Source organism: Sapajus apella, unplaced genomic scaffold, assembly GCF_009761245.1.
Source record: "Sapajus apella isolate SASKATOON/1434 unplaced genomic scaffold, GSC_monkey_1.0 scaffold5, whole genome shotgun sequence".
Lineage (NCBI taxonomy): Eukaryota > Metazoa > Chordata > Mammalia > Primates > Cebidae > Sapajus > Sapajus apella.
The window spans coordinates 22,420,799-22,436,173 of NW_022436945.1; positions in this window are offsets into that span (position 1 = coordinate 22,420,799).

Here is a 15,375-nt window from a genome sequence, read left to right on the forward strand (position 1 = left end):
CAGGAGGCTGGAGGGCAATGGCGCGATCTCGGCTCACCGCAACCTCCGCCTCCTGGGTTCAGGCAATTCTCCTGCCTCAGCCTCCTGAGTAGCTGGGATTACAGGCACGCGCCACCATGCCCAGCTAATTTTTTGTATTTTTAGTAGAGACGGGGTTTCACCATGTTGACCAGGATGTTCTTGATCTCTTGACCTCGTGATCCACCCGCCTCGGCCTCCCAAAGTGCTGGGATTACAGGTTTGAGCCACCGCGCCCGGCCATGGGTCACATTTTTCAAGAGTTACTTATTCAAAACTAGTTTACTATCCTTACTTCTTACATGGACACATTGTGATGTCCACACTAGTTTTGTACTGTAACCCCAAGATTTCTCAAATATGCATGGAATACATGTACTTTTCTACTTTACATTGTAAATTAATTGTTGAAACACGTAAATCATGCTTTCAGGTTTGAGAGCTTTACTTACACCGCTATAAATAATCCTCAGAATTGTGTTTTGCATTTAGCTACTGTTAGGCTTTGAGTAGTCTTTGACTTCTTGCAAATAAAAATCAAGGTTTTTTGAAGTCAATGACCTTTAACAATAAAAAGTCACTTTTACCATCATAGGAAATTACGAAAGAAAAATATTCAATACAGGCAGTTGAGAAGTTAAACAACTATAGCGTTCTTAGAAGTAAAGTTACTTTGTGTGAAGCTATAAAACACCTCCCAACAGACTGAAATAGCATGCACTCCCTATGTGAGAACAGAAGTAAGCACAATATATCTTTTTCAGTTTCATCCAAATCAAGAATTTGTGCCTATTACAAAATTCATGGTTAATTTTGAAATTATAATTTTACAAATTATGAAGTGAATATCAGCTATGGGTTTCAGAAAAGTGTAATAGATATGAATATCAGCTTTGGAATAATTTCTAGAGATGCCAGCCCTGTAATTCCTGGCAAGGTGTTCTAGCCTTTTAACTCTAAGTTTACTCCCCTGTAAAATATGAAAAATATCAACTAATTCAAGTAATTGTGGTATTAAATTTGGTAGTACATTCACAATGTTTAGCACATAAATTGAATAAATTACTGAAATAATTCTCCTCTCTACCTAAACATATCATTATTTGTTATCATTATCATTTTTTATTAGCTAAGTATTGTTCTAGTGCTAAAGATAAAAACATATTAGACTGTTGTCCAAATCAAATGTTTCCTTATTAATTCAATCTTTACATAGTTTCCTCTCATAAAGTTTCTCTCTCCACTTTTATGACTGTTCTGCCCTAGATATTGGATGGTTTCTTATGTATCTACCTCTGTCCTGGAAATAGCAAGATTCTTGTGGTTGACAGTATCCTTGAAGAACTTTAAAATTTTTTTTCAGAGACAGGGTCTCACTCTGTCACTTTGGCTAAAGCGCAGTGACATGATCATAGCACACTGAAACCTGAAACTCCTGGGCTCTAACAATCCTCCCAGTCAGTTAGGACTATAGGCATCTGCCATCATGCCTGGCTAATTAAAAAAAAATGTAGAAATGGGGGTTCCTCTATGTAGCCCAGGATGGTTTCAAACTCCTGGCCTCAAGCTCTTACCTCGGCCTCTCAAAGCCCTGGGATTGCAGGCATGAGCCACTGCACCAGCCTCTATTCTCTCAGAACTTTACCCATACAGTGCTCCTTCCCCTGTAACAGGTCTAGCGCAGCACCATGTATATGCCATAGGCACAAACACATTTAAAAAGAAAAAGAGTGGAGAAGAAAGGAGAGTTAAAGAGGGCATGGAAACAAAAGGAGTGGAATGAAATAATATGAAAGATGAAACAAAAACAGGCTAAATAAGAAGTTCTCAGTTATAGAAAGAAAAAGATTCTAGCTCCTTCTCTTTCTTTCTTTCCCTCCCTCCTTCCCTTCCTCCCTGCCTTCCTTCCTCCCTCCCTCCCTCCTTTCTTTTCTTTTCTCTTTCAGAATTCTTCAAGTATTTCTTTAAGAAGTTCTCTTAAGATTAGAAGTGCTTTTGAACTACACATCTCAAAACACCTGATCTCTTTAAATTACTCTGATTAGGAAGAAAAAATGTTTTCATTTCAACATAAGTTTACAGACATTGTGCTTTAAAAATATAACACGAGCTAAAGCTAGAAATATGATCTGATGATTAGGATATGCCCTGGTGAAAATTATTATCTCATGTAACAACTGGACTTTTAAAAAATTATACTTTTAAGTTACTTTGATTTATTTTTATTGTTATTTTTGTATTAATTGCATGATTAACAATTGCATGGCTGTAGAGGGGGTGTTGCTTATCTAAAGGCAATTTTCCCTTCTCCCTTGTTAATTGCTCTTTGATTTTTGTTACGTGTTCATAATTGTTTACATTCTTCACAAAAAAAATTATCCCCAGCCCCAGCCATTGAAAGTGAATCTTAATTAACCTAAAACAATAATGATAATTAGAATCCCCTTTTCCAATGATTAAATTAGATAGCCAATCCAATGCAATTATTACACATGAGGGCTTGGGGAAATTTTCTGTGCTTCTAGGAAATATATCTTAGTTATTAATGAAGAGCTTTTTAAGATAAAAAGGAAGTTCTTTTTTTTGGCCTCTGGAAAAATAGTGTACATAGTCTTAATGCTGGGAGCTGCTGCAGCAATATGGATGCCAACAGGTGCACTAACAAATCTTCTGAGGCTGGGAAGATAAAAAGATAGAAGGAACATGAGTTCCTAGTGACATTATTTGGATATAATTCACCAACAGAACTTTTTATTATGTGAAATAATAAATACTATTATTATCTAGCTATCTTGACTCTGGATTTTTTTAGTTACTTGAAAAAAAAAACCTAATATAATAAACTATATTTGTGGAGAAAACAAAAGGACATTTTAACTAATAGATACTGATCTACAGAATTTAAAAGTAGCAAATTATCAGTGAAAATATTTCTAAATGTAAATATCGTTCCCCAAATGAATTGATTTGTTTTCTTCTCTATTTTTTTGAATCATTTTCCATCCTACCTTTTGCTATTTTCTTCCATGCTTTTATAAAAATCTTCTAGAACTCCCTGAACATAAATATTTTATAAAGTAAACAATTTATAACTGCGGAAAATAAACCATTTTTTTTTTCACTGTTTAATACAACTTTTAAAACACACACTAAGGCATTTTCTGGTAATAATTAGCTCTAAGAAATGATGTTTTCATTCTTTTAAAAGTTACATTAAAGAAATATTCTATTTGTAACTGTTGCATGAAAGTAACAACTTATTAAAGATAATTCTAGAGGTATTTAAAAAAATTCTATTAAACCATAAATGAACCATCTCTTTAATATCATTGTTCTCTCCAAGGGTAACACACTGTCAGAGAGTTGTTGTAAAGAAATGACAAGAAACATAATTATGTTTTAATTTATGCTTAGACTACCATAAAAGCCATATATATGAAAAAATATTAAAACGCCTGGGCCACAAATATAATATAAGGCCAGGGATGGTGGCTCATGCCTGTAATCCCAGCACTGTGGGAGGCCAAGGTGGGCAGATCCTGAAGTCAGGAGTTCAAGACCAGACTGGCCAATATGGTGAAACCTTGTTTCTACTAAAATACAAAAACAAAAACAAAAACAAAAAAATTACCTGGGCATGGTGGCACACACCTATAGTCCCAGCGACTCAGGATGCTGAGGCATGAGAATTGCTTAAATCCAGGAGGCAGAAGTTGTGGTGAGTGGAGATCATGCCACTGCACTCTAGCCTGGGTAACAGAGCAAGAATCTGTCTCAAACAACAACAACAAAAAAAAATAAAAATGATAATAATAATATTTGAGGCTAAAAGAATCAAAAGAAATGTATTTGAGGAATGTACTTGGACTCTAATCTGATCCGAATGAGACAAATGCTGGAATCTCACTGTGTTTCAAAAGACATACAAAATCAATCTCCTTAGTGATCAAAATAAATATATTCCTAATCTACAAATAATTGACACTCAGTGGTTAGAATTTAATTGCAATGCTTATTTAAATAACTAATTTTAATGAAGGCAAAGGGTCATTTTTAGTAATTTTGGATTAAAAGAATAAATAATACAGTAAATTAATGCTTTGAGTTTTCACACTTCTTGAAAGGAAATGACCTCAACTCATTTTGTTGGTTTGAATGGAAATGTAAAGGCAGACTGTCACTAAATTTAAATGCTTCTTATAAATGTGAGCACTTACTCTAATGAAGTATTCAATTTTCAAAGATTATACTTGGAAATAATATTTTACAAGCAAAATATAAGTGTCTTTTCTAATCTCTTGTAGAAATTAACTCATTGTATTTTATAATAAATATTCTCTGATGGCTGAATATTGCCCCATGCCCCATCATAATTTATTTTAAATATCTTTTCTTTCAAAATTGAAACACGCACTTTTGGGTATTTTTGTTGGTGGTGATGGTGGTGTCTTATGAGTTAAGCTACAAATAGGCTCACCTGAATTTTGTGTGAAAAATAAAAAATTCACATTTTTAATAGCAATATGACCTTGTGGGCTATAACAATATATTTATCAGATAAGCTAAGTTATGTCTATACTTACATTATGAAGTAAGTAGATCACTACAAATGGCAAAATAATTTCAGTATTACCCTCTTTTAATGGCAACTTTAGGCTTTCCCTGTTATGCATGTAAGATAAAACCATGCAGAGTTTTAATATAGCCTTTAAACATATGATATTTAATGAAAGCAAAAAGAAAAAAAATCTGAAGGTAAGGCCAAAAATATGAACATATTTTATATATGACTGGGTGCAGAGCTATAGTTCCTTGTTAACTGCCCATTGTGTCTCAAATTTTTATTTTTAAGCTTAAAACCATCTGATATTAAGGCCACATTTTTGCACAGTTCAGAATGGAAATTGTCTCTCTTTCTCTCTCTCATTCTGTCTCTCTTCATACTGACTTAAGAAAAAGCTCTTTAAAAACTATAGAGCTTGGAGATAAACTGCTTCCAGACAGGGTAAAACTTAGAGGTCGATCATGCTCTTCCACCACATTGATGTGCTAACAGAAACTCAGCGAATAGCACTGCCTTTTATAGGCATTTGTTAGACTTCCTTAATATAAGCGGACACTAATTCACACTCTTTTGGAATATGCTTAGATAATATTATATTCTAAGATTCATTAATACTGGGTCCAGTGATACTCAGCCTGTGGAAAATTCTCTATTCCAAAATATTACAGGATGAAGTTAGAAACATCTGCAAACTTTGTGACTGTTCTTCCTTGCATCTTTATTGGGCATCCAACAGGAAGGTAAGTTTGGTCACACGATACTCTTTGTAACTGGTAAATGGGTGTACTATTCCTTGGAAAGCAGGTGGTAGAATATACTGCACAGAGTAGAGCAGGTAATTGTCTAAATTTTGCGTTTTTTAAGAGCTGATGAGTTGATGGACAACATGGTCACCTGGAAGCTACCATGAAGTCTAAAATTCTCTCTCTCACAATATTGACAATATTGTTTCTTAAGATGTTTCAACATATGTTTTGTGAGTAGAGATGAACAGTTAACACCTCAGCAAAATGAAGTTTTTTGATTAGCAAAACCTCAGAATAAAAGACTCCTTAGTGTATTTATTGCATAATAATAATATAATATAGTTCGATGGCATCTTCTAAAAACTACTTTAATCTCACATATACTCATAGCATTTTAAGCAGTGGCATAGGCATAGATAGCAATTCAACCAAGTTTAATTTAGTTCTAGCTCTTCTCTTCCTAAGCTTTCTTCTTTATACCCTACTGCTTAGGATAAAAAGAAAATTCCTGAATACAGAATGATTAAAGTAGAGGGGATGCTTGCAAAGGGACTGAAATGGGAGGCTTGAACTTCTATATCAGTGAAAAGACTTTGGTATACCTTGGTGATGAATATTTCTTGGAATAAGAGGTCCCTGAAAGACCATTTAGGATGGAAGAATAACAAATATTTGCTTCTTCACAGTTTGGTTAAACATAGGTTTACCAGGTAAAATACAGGAAGTTCAGTTGAATGTGGGTTTCAGATTGTATTAGTCTGTTCTCACACTGCTGTAAAGAACACTGAGACTAGATAATTTAAAAAGGAAAGACATTTAATGGACTCACAGTTCTACATGATATAGGAGGCCTCAGGGAATTCACAATCATGGTAGAAGGCAAAGCAAACATGTCCTTTTTCACATGGTGGTAGGGGCAGGAGAGAGAATTGATGAGCAAAGGGGGAAAAGTCCCTTATAAAACCAACAGATCTCATGAGAACCCACTCACTATCACAACAGCATCAGCATGGAGGTAACTTCCCCCATGATTCAATTACCTCTCACCAGGCCCCTCCCATGACGTGTGGGGATTGTGGGAACTATAAATCAAGACAAGATTTGGGTTGGAACACAGACAAACCATATTACAGATCAACACTGAATAATGATTATTTTTAGTAGAAGTGTGTATTTATATACTTGTACTAAATAATTATATAGTTATTCTAAAAAATACTTTTTGTTAATCTGATATTTAAATTTAACTGGACAAGCTGTACTTTTATTTGCTAAATTTGCCAATCTTTTTTACATGGCCATTGTACAAGACATTGTTAGTTTACTTAATTCACAGAACTTCCTCCATTTTTCTTCCAATTGTTTGATAAACCCTGAAAAATTAATCATAATCAGGCTAAGCCAGTCATAAGCCATCTTGCTTCCCTTGCCATCTATTGGCATAGAGTGAACATATGATATAGCCAATGAGAAATAAGGAGAAGCTGATGAGGACCTTTGTAGCTCTTCCTGGTTAAAAAGGTGACACATATAGTCATCCACAAGAGAACAGTTATTTCTATCTGCTCCAAAGAAATCAATCACCTGGTCCTTTGTCTTCCCCACATAAATTTACCAGATAGCTGCACTAACGACATGACTAACACCAAGTATAGGAGATTAAAGTTTATAAATGCTCACACCAATGGGGAGGAAGGGCTTCACCAGCCAGCAGTTGGTGAAGATAAGGTAATAGAAGAAATAGCAAGGTTAAAGGTGAAACTTATTTTTTAATTAAAGAGAGGCTACATTTTTTATGCATTCACCTAACTGGTTGGATATGAAATCTAATCGGCAGTCATAGGTATTACCGAAAAGAAAATTTGTTCTTCTAAATCTGTCACAGCATGTCAAAAAGGTCACTGAATCACCTAACACACATAGGGTACCTGAGATATTATGAGAGGGGGGAGGGCACAAGGACAAGCAAGTTGGAGGACCTTCCAAAGCACCATGTGGTCAAAGTGTACTTCTATAAACAGTTGTCACCTGACTATCACAAGCTAATGGGCTCTTCTCATTACAATATTACAAGGAAAAATAACACTGAACCACTTTATTACTTCTTATTTGGTCATTTTTACCTAAAAATATAATATTGGAGACTGTGACGGTCATCTTGTAGCAAGGATAGAGAAAGCCTGAATTCTTTATATGAAAACTGGGTTGACACACAAACCTTGGATTGTGTACCTCTTGACTCCTTGCTATAAAAAAATCCATAAGAATTTTGTTTTTATTTTTTACAACTAAATTCATATCACCAAAATAGTAAAAATTCTTAATTTCTTAATTTCTCTCTCTCTCTTTTTAACTGTACTTTAAGTTCTGGGGTACATGTGCAGATAATGCATGTTGTATAGGCACTTACTTGGCTAGGTGGTTTGCTGCCTCCAACCCCACATCACCTATGTCTGGCATTTCTCCCCATGTTATCTCTCCCCAACTCCCTATCCCCCACTGTCCCTCCCCGACAGACCCCAGTGTGTGATGCTCCCCTCCCCTGTGTCCATGTGTTCTCATTGTTCAACATCCACCTATGAGTGAGAACAAGTGGTGTTTGATTTTCTGTTCTTGTGTCAGTTTGCTGAGAATGATGGTTTCCAGATTCATCCACATTCCTACAAAGGACACAAACTCATCATTTTTTATAGCTACAAAGTATTCCATGCTGTATATGTTATTTCTAAGAAAAGAAGGAGCTTTAAAGACACCTATGGAGTTTCTTTTATTTGAAAATATTTGCTTAGTAACTACTATGACAAAATACTGATTTAGCCAATACATATAGTCATCCATAAGACAAATAAGTTTTTTTTGCATTAGGGTAAAATAATTAGAGTTAAAGAAGAAGGAGGGATTCTAAAGTTTAGCTAGAACACTTAGATGAAATGGAAAAAATGGGTTAAGGATTAAGTGGAAGATAGAGTGAAAAATTGTTAACATAAAAATTTTATTATGACTTAGACATTCAAGTATAGTAATTATGCAGCAAGTTTTATATACGGTTGGAACATCAGGAGGCATTAGAGAAAGATATATATATATATACACACACACACACACATATACACACATATATATTGAGAGTCACAAGTACATAGGGGGAAGTTAAATATAGGTGGAATGACCCAGGGAAATAATGTAGATAGAAAAGAACAACAAAAACTGAAAGGGGCTCAGGGATGTTTCCTAAAATAGCCCAGAGTTTAAAGTCTATTCAGAACCAGCAGCTATTAAAGAATATAGAGAAGCAGTATCCAACGAGGAATACCAGGAATTTTTTCAAAGAGCTCAATTGTATTAAACACTGCTTCGTAGTTGCTTAAAATGAAGACAAAGCAACTTCTATTGATTTTAGCCATGAAAATGCTCTCTGTGACCTTGACAAGAAACCTGAAGTGTATGTTGGAAATTGTATTAGGTAATTTAAAATGTCATCGGCAGGGGGAGAAAATCCTAGCACTTTTTCATGTGAAATATGTTCTCGCAGTAACTCAAAGAAGAGAAATGAGGCAGAAGACCCTATGTTTGTGTGCTCCCAAAACAGCTGGAGTATAGTTCATAAGTAATTCAGAGAGGATAAGCTCCACAGCAAATGTGAAAGAAATGGCCTTTGACAATAACTGATAATAGAACAATTTTACATGATAAGATTAGATGAAGAATACAGGATGACATATAAGAAGGACAATTCAGTTGGTAATAGAGTATTGAGAGAGGTCATATTGATTGAGATTCAATTTCAAAATGAGTTTTGAGTCAAGATCGCACACTCTAAGCGAAGATTGGAGAAAGTATAGGTGGTTTGAGGAGACACTTGAATATACAAAATAATTACTGGGATCAAAATAAAACACATTTAAAGGATAAAAAATTGTACTACTTGGTAGCATTACCTGTTTTAGGATTATCTTTTTGAATTTAAAGATGAATTTAGTCAGCTCAATGCATGCTTTTTCCATAGCAACTTTAGGAAAGAAAATATGTGTGTTCAACTTTTGTTGGGATTCTATATAAGCATGGAAGTAAAAAGCAAAAGAGTAATATCACTGAAAATCTCATGTTGTTGGAAGTTTGGAAGTATTAATCTGGAAAAGGATTTGCTACAATATAGTTCTTCGCATAAATTAACTAGAACAGAAGAGATATGAAAATGTTTGAAGTTATAAGAAACCAAGGTTTTGAAAAAGACAGAGTTATTGGGCATAACAAGTTCCAGACTGTGAACTTGTATGTAGCTTCTTGCTGTAGAAACCATTGTTTTTTGCTGGCTGAAATTTTATTTTTAGCTTCTAGTCATTCACCCTCTTATTCAATTCTCATTGTTAATTTGAACAGATAATTTGGAAAGACTGGTGAAGCACAAAATGTATTTGTCTTGTTAATTTTGTTAACAATTCAATCTACAAGGAGAGTGCATTTTCATAAATAGCTATGACATTTGGGTAGTTAAAAGCTGAATTCTTCATTCAGAAAATATTCTCCAAAGTGAAGCTATAATGTTATTCTTTATTTTCATAAGTCTTTGCTTTAAAAAATAACAGTATTCAAACCATTACTATTATGAGTGACATCCATCCATCCAGTTTAATTTCCCATAATTTTTTCAGGGCCATTTAGTAAAATTGAGAAAAGAGAAAATAGCTAGACAGTAAAAAATCATAATCTTGTAAAAACACTGTAATTTTATGATTTCCTAAATACTCAAATTAGTATATAAGACTTACTGCATAATCTCCTTTTAGATACAATTGTTAACAAAATTAACAACATAAATACACTTCTGTATATACAAGACAAATACTTCTAGAGTCATCTAAATCAGACAGTCCATGTTTCCTTTTTGAAGTCAAAATAGGTTTTACAATCTCTCTTAATAGATCATTGTTTTTTATATCATGGATGGTAAAGAAGTTAATCATTGCTATGGCTCAGATGTGTCATGTGTCACCTAAAAAGCATGTGTTGGAAACTTAATTGCCATCCTAACAGTGTTAAGAAATGGGTCTGTTAAGATGCGATTAGCTGAGGTGGGCGGGATCACTTGAGGTCTGGAGTTCGAGACCAGCTGTGCCAACATGGTGAAATCCCATCTCTACTAAAAATACAAAACTTAACCGGGCGTGGTGCCACACACATGTAATCCCAGCTACATGGGAGGCTGAGGCAGGAGGGTCGCTTGAACCTGGGAGGCAGAGGTTGCAGTGAGCTGAGGTCATACCACTGCACTCCAGCCTGAGCAACAGAGTGAGACTCCCATTCAAAATAAATAAATAAATAAATATGTGGTTACTTCATGAGGGCTCTGTCCTCTTCAGTGGATTAACACCATCATAGTGGGAGTGTGTTCTTTATAAAAGGACAAGTTTGCACCCCACCACCCCCTCCACTTTTCTGCCATGTGAAAAACAGTATTCCTTCTCTCTGGAGGATTCAGCTTCAAAGTGAAGGGGACACCCTAACCAGACACCAATCCTACCAATGCCTTGATCTTTGACTTTCCAACCTCTAAAACTTTGGGAAATAAATTTTTATTTTTTAATAAATTACCTAGACTTAGGTTTTCTGTTATAGCATCACACACAGTCTAAGACAATTGTATTTCAAAGCTTTTTTAGGTGACATTATAATTCTCATAACATCAATTCTCACAATAAAAAAATCTCAAACCAGAACATCATAATTCTGAATCATGGCTTTATCTAATTTTTTCTTACAGTGTTTCCTATTTTAAGTTCTAAGTTCCAATTCTTTATTATGAGAGTAACAACATTAGAAAAAATAAAAAACATAATTAATAAAAACAAAATAATCATTAGAAACATACTTTCTTCTAGCTTTTTTCTATGTATTTGTAGCTATATATGTAAATACATATGATAGTCACCTTATGACATGTATAATTTTCATCCTGTGATTTTTTGATTAAATATGCTATGAATTATTAGTATAATGGGTTACCTAGTTGAGTGATTTTTAAAAAATGTTTTAGTATCTATTAATTCATTTGTTTTAATAGCTACATGGTGACTATCTGGAACTTGTGGGCATTTTACAGTTTTTGGAATGATAGATGTCAATTCTTGAGAACGACTTTCTTTTGGAAAAGACAGCAGAATTGGCCCTGTCTCATAAGTTTAATAAAGCTAAATATAAAGTCCAACCACTTTTTACAAAGAAAATAGTCCTTCTATATCTAAATGCAAACCTTTCAAACTAAGATGGTAAGTATTATGTTAAGACATGTAAATTAGATTGTTCTTAGCCTACACATGGAATTAGAATATTCACATCAATTTTTAAAATTACTTCAGATTTTCACAACTTTGCTAGTGCTCATTGTCAACCACAAGTGTCATTCAAATTTGAACTATCCAGGATTTTAGAATATTTCATGATGATTAGGTGAGGCTAAGGTTACCCTCTGAAAAAAATTCATGTAAGTGGCAGTAATTTCTAGATGTAAATAAGCAGGACTCTTGCACAGTACGTTTGCCTCTTTTGCACACAGGCCATTGGACACACATTGAGCATTTCCTTTGCTATATGGGATTTCGAAGACCATAAGACTTTCATATTATGTTAAAAAATTCTGAATTACTTTCTCATGATATACATTTTGTTTTAGTCCTGAGGTTGGTTAAGTAAAGCTTTGGTAAATGTTGGCAGTGTTTTGAGGAGTTGAAAAAGATCTATATGTATATATGATGAGAGAAAGTATATGAAAGCATCCTAAAGATTTCTGCATTCTCTGGGTCGGCAAAGGAGAGAGAAGGAGCAGAGGCAGGAAACGATGACCAATATGATTGATTCTAAAGCATGTAAGCATAAACCCCATACTCAAAAAACAAGTGTTACAAAAATTCCAAAAGTATTCTCGCATCTTCACAGGACAATTACACCCCTAAGCATCAACCAAACCCATTTTTCATTTTATATCTCTCTCCTGAGATATTTTTATGGGATTTTTTTTTGTCATAGAAATAAATAGTAAAATATAATTTGCTTTAGAGAAAGTTGTAATATAGATAGTTTTCACAGAATTAACGAACTTAGTACTTTGAACAAGACTATTTGGGTTTATACATTCTAAAACATCAATTTTTTTTTTAAATTTAGTCTCAAATTTATACTACTATAAAATATAACATTTGATTCTTTGAAATAATAAAATGCTTTCATCAGAATCTTTAAATAATTGTTTAGTTTTTCTCTTTAGCAAATACCCATACAATTATAACTGAATAGAGTAGAAGTCCATCTATTTAAAAAAAAAATTGGAGTTTCCTTCAGATGTTTGGAATCATATCTATATCACCTTTCTTGCCTGTTAAAAAATATACTTCTACTTAAGATATATTCAAAATCCCCTCTATGATTCAACCATTTCTTTAATTTCATCAAGTTTTAATGACATGGTTACCACCTCTTCAGCCTAATATCAGCTAAAACATAAAAGAAATATAGAATGATGTCTTTCCTCCATAAAAGATTAGAAATCTTTACATATGGACTAATGAACTAGAGAGGATTGCTGGTAATTATTTGCCTGATTTAAATTAGTCATTTACAAGTGCAAATATCTTAAATGAGAATCGCTGACTACTTTATTTTTTAAGACCAAATTATATTTAGTTTTGTAATATTACCTTTAAAAGCCCTTTTCCGAAGAAGATAAAATAAAATCTATAGCCTTTCCACTTCTTTTTAAGTGGAAGCCATTCCTTTCTTCCTGTCAACATTCACTAAGTGTCTGAAAGATAGGTCCCCTGTCTAAATTCCATCCCAACATTACAAAACATAATGGTTTCAGTTCCTCTGAAGGTCACAATAAAGCATTTGTTCAACTTCTTCTAAGCCTTTTGGAATGAGCTCACCATAATAAAATTTTATTTTTTTTTACGTTTTGATACCAAGAAACATGCAATGTATTCTTATGAATTATATAATTTGTAGGAAAAAAATTAAGGTATATTTGCCACTTTTAAAACCAAGTGCTGAAAAATATTTGGCTCTTTGCCAAATATCATGACACAAGTTAGAGAAAGAGGCGAAACTGCGTTCTAGTACTATCTGATTGCAGAGCCTGTCCTTTAAAAAATTGTTCTTTTCTGAACCTTTCCTCTGTCCCTTGGCATCATTAAACACTAAGATCTTGTAGATACAGCTTTAAAGTACCAGAAATAGGCTATCTGTTGAGAAATAAGTTCCTACAATATCAGGGTCTCCTTTTCATGTGTCTCCCCTGGTAGGAGTCTCACCTGGGTGGCTCTTTTCTGAACTGACTTTTTTATGAGCTCAGGGGTGGCTCACCTTCTGCATATTCCTCAGCATTCCACTAATGCTTTCCAGACACTCAGATTCATGGGTGAAAAGTCTAAGTTACAAATATTCTATCCACACTCCTCAAGAAGTCTGATACGTCCCTGTCCCAGCATAATCTTTGGATGAATGCAGTTAAATCAATTCCAAAGAGTAATTTATTTACATTGGAACAGCAAAATTTCAGTCACATTCATTCAATCGATTTGTTATTTCATTGAAAATACTCTAGGCCGTGAAACTGTGCAGAGGCTTGCCTAACTATGTCTTGCAAATGCCAAAATTAAAAGCTTAGTGTTCAGGGACAGTAAAGGAAAGTAATAATAACCTCCACACCAGCAAGAAAAACCCTGTTTCTTGGCTGACTTTCTGATTTACACTGCAAATTTCCAACTGTCCATCAGCGAAAATCTTAGTAGCTGTATTTTTGCTCTGTCAGAGAATAATTTAAAATATTTTCTGCTTAGATGAACACGGTGCTCTCACTCTTACAAGCCTAGAATTTACATCTTTTAAGATTTAAATACATCACCGATTGCAGCAAGGAAAGTGATGTGAATTTCGCTGCATTCTCTAAACTGCTGCTCTGAGCCTAGAAAGAGGGGTGGAAGGTTCAATCTCTATTAATTTGATCTTAAAGTTTTGCTATTTCAGTGAAAAATAATGTGTTAGGGGACAGGACATTCAATCTGCTGCTGGCCAGCATATTGATTGTATATGCTGTGATTTGCTATCTGGATAAAGAAATATTTTGGTATCACAGCTGGAGTTGGATATTGGCAGATTTATTGAGAAGCAAATTCAATATATTAGAGGATTTACTCCATTCTTGTTCTTTACAAACTCTGTCCTACAACTATGGTTATGCAATGTTGATTTTGTGGGGAGGGTGAGTTTTGAGGAATTTAAATCTTAACATATTCCTGGTTGTAACTTTATTTTTCAGTTCTTAGTCAAGTCATATACCATTTACAGATAAATCTTGGAAAATACAGTAGAGTTTCATTGCTTCAAGGATCCTTGTGAGCATCATTAACTTATTTTCTGGTAAGATAACAGAGTTATGGAGAAGCACAGCTGGTTAGTAGAAGTACAGGAACTAGATCTGATTGTTCTCATTTGAGGTCATTCATTAACTCAAGACAGCAGGAAACATTTGAGAGCTGAAGAGCTTTTTATGTGTTGTCTCATTCACTATTATCATTTACACCATTTGAAGTTTAGTAACTATCTCTGCAGGAGTGAAATATTTGTATTTTTTAAATCAAGTAGTCTAATAGACACTATTCATTGTGAAAAATTCATGAGTAATTTCTGTTCTATTTAATTACTGTGACTTAATTTCTTCATCTTTCAGTTGTGATAACACTAATATCTACCTTATAGATTTGTAACAATACCTGGACACATGGTAAGTGCTACATGTAAGTATTTGTTATGTTAGAGTGCTCTTATTCTAGAAAATAGAGCTTAACCAGTTGAAGCATGATTTTAATAACGTAACGTAAAACGAAGAAGTTTTCTCCATGAATCAGATGAATAGTGTTTCAGCTTGGAAGGAAGCAAAGTGTCCCGAAAATATAAGTAAGTGTTTAGACAGGGACTTATATAAACAAAATAGCCTCAGCTGTGATTTAGTGGAAAGTCTGAGACAGAATAATGAAATAGAGAAGCCACTTCTAT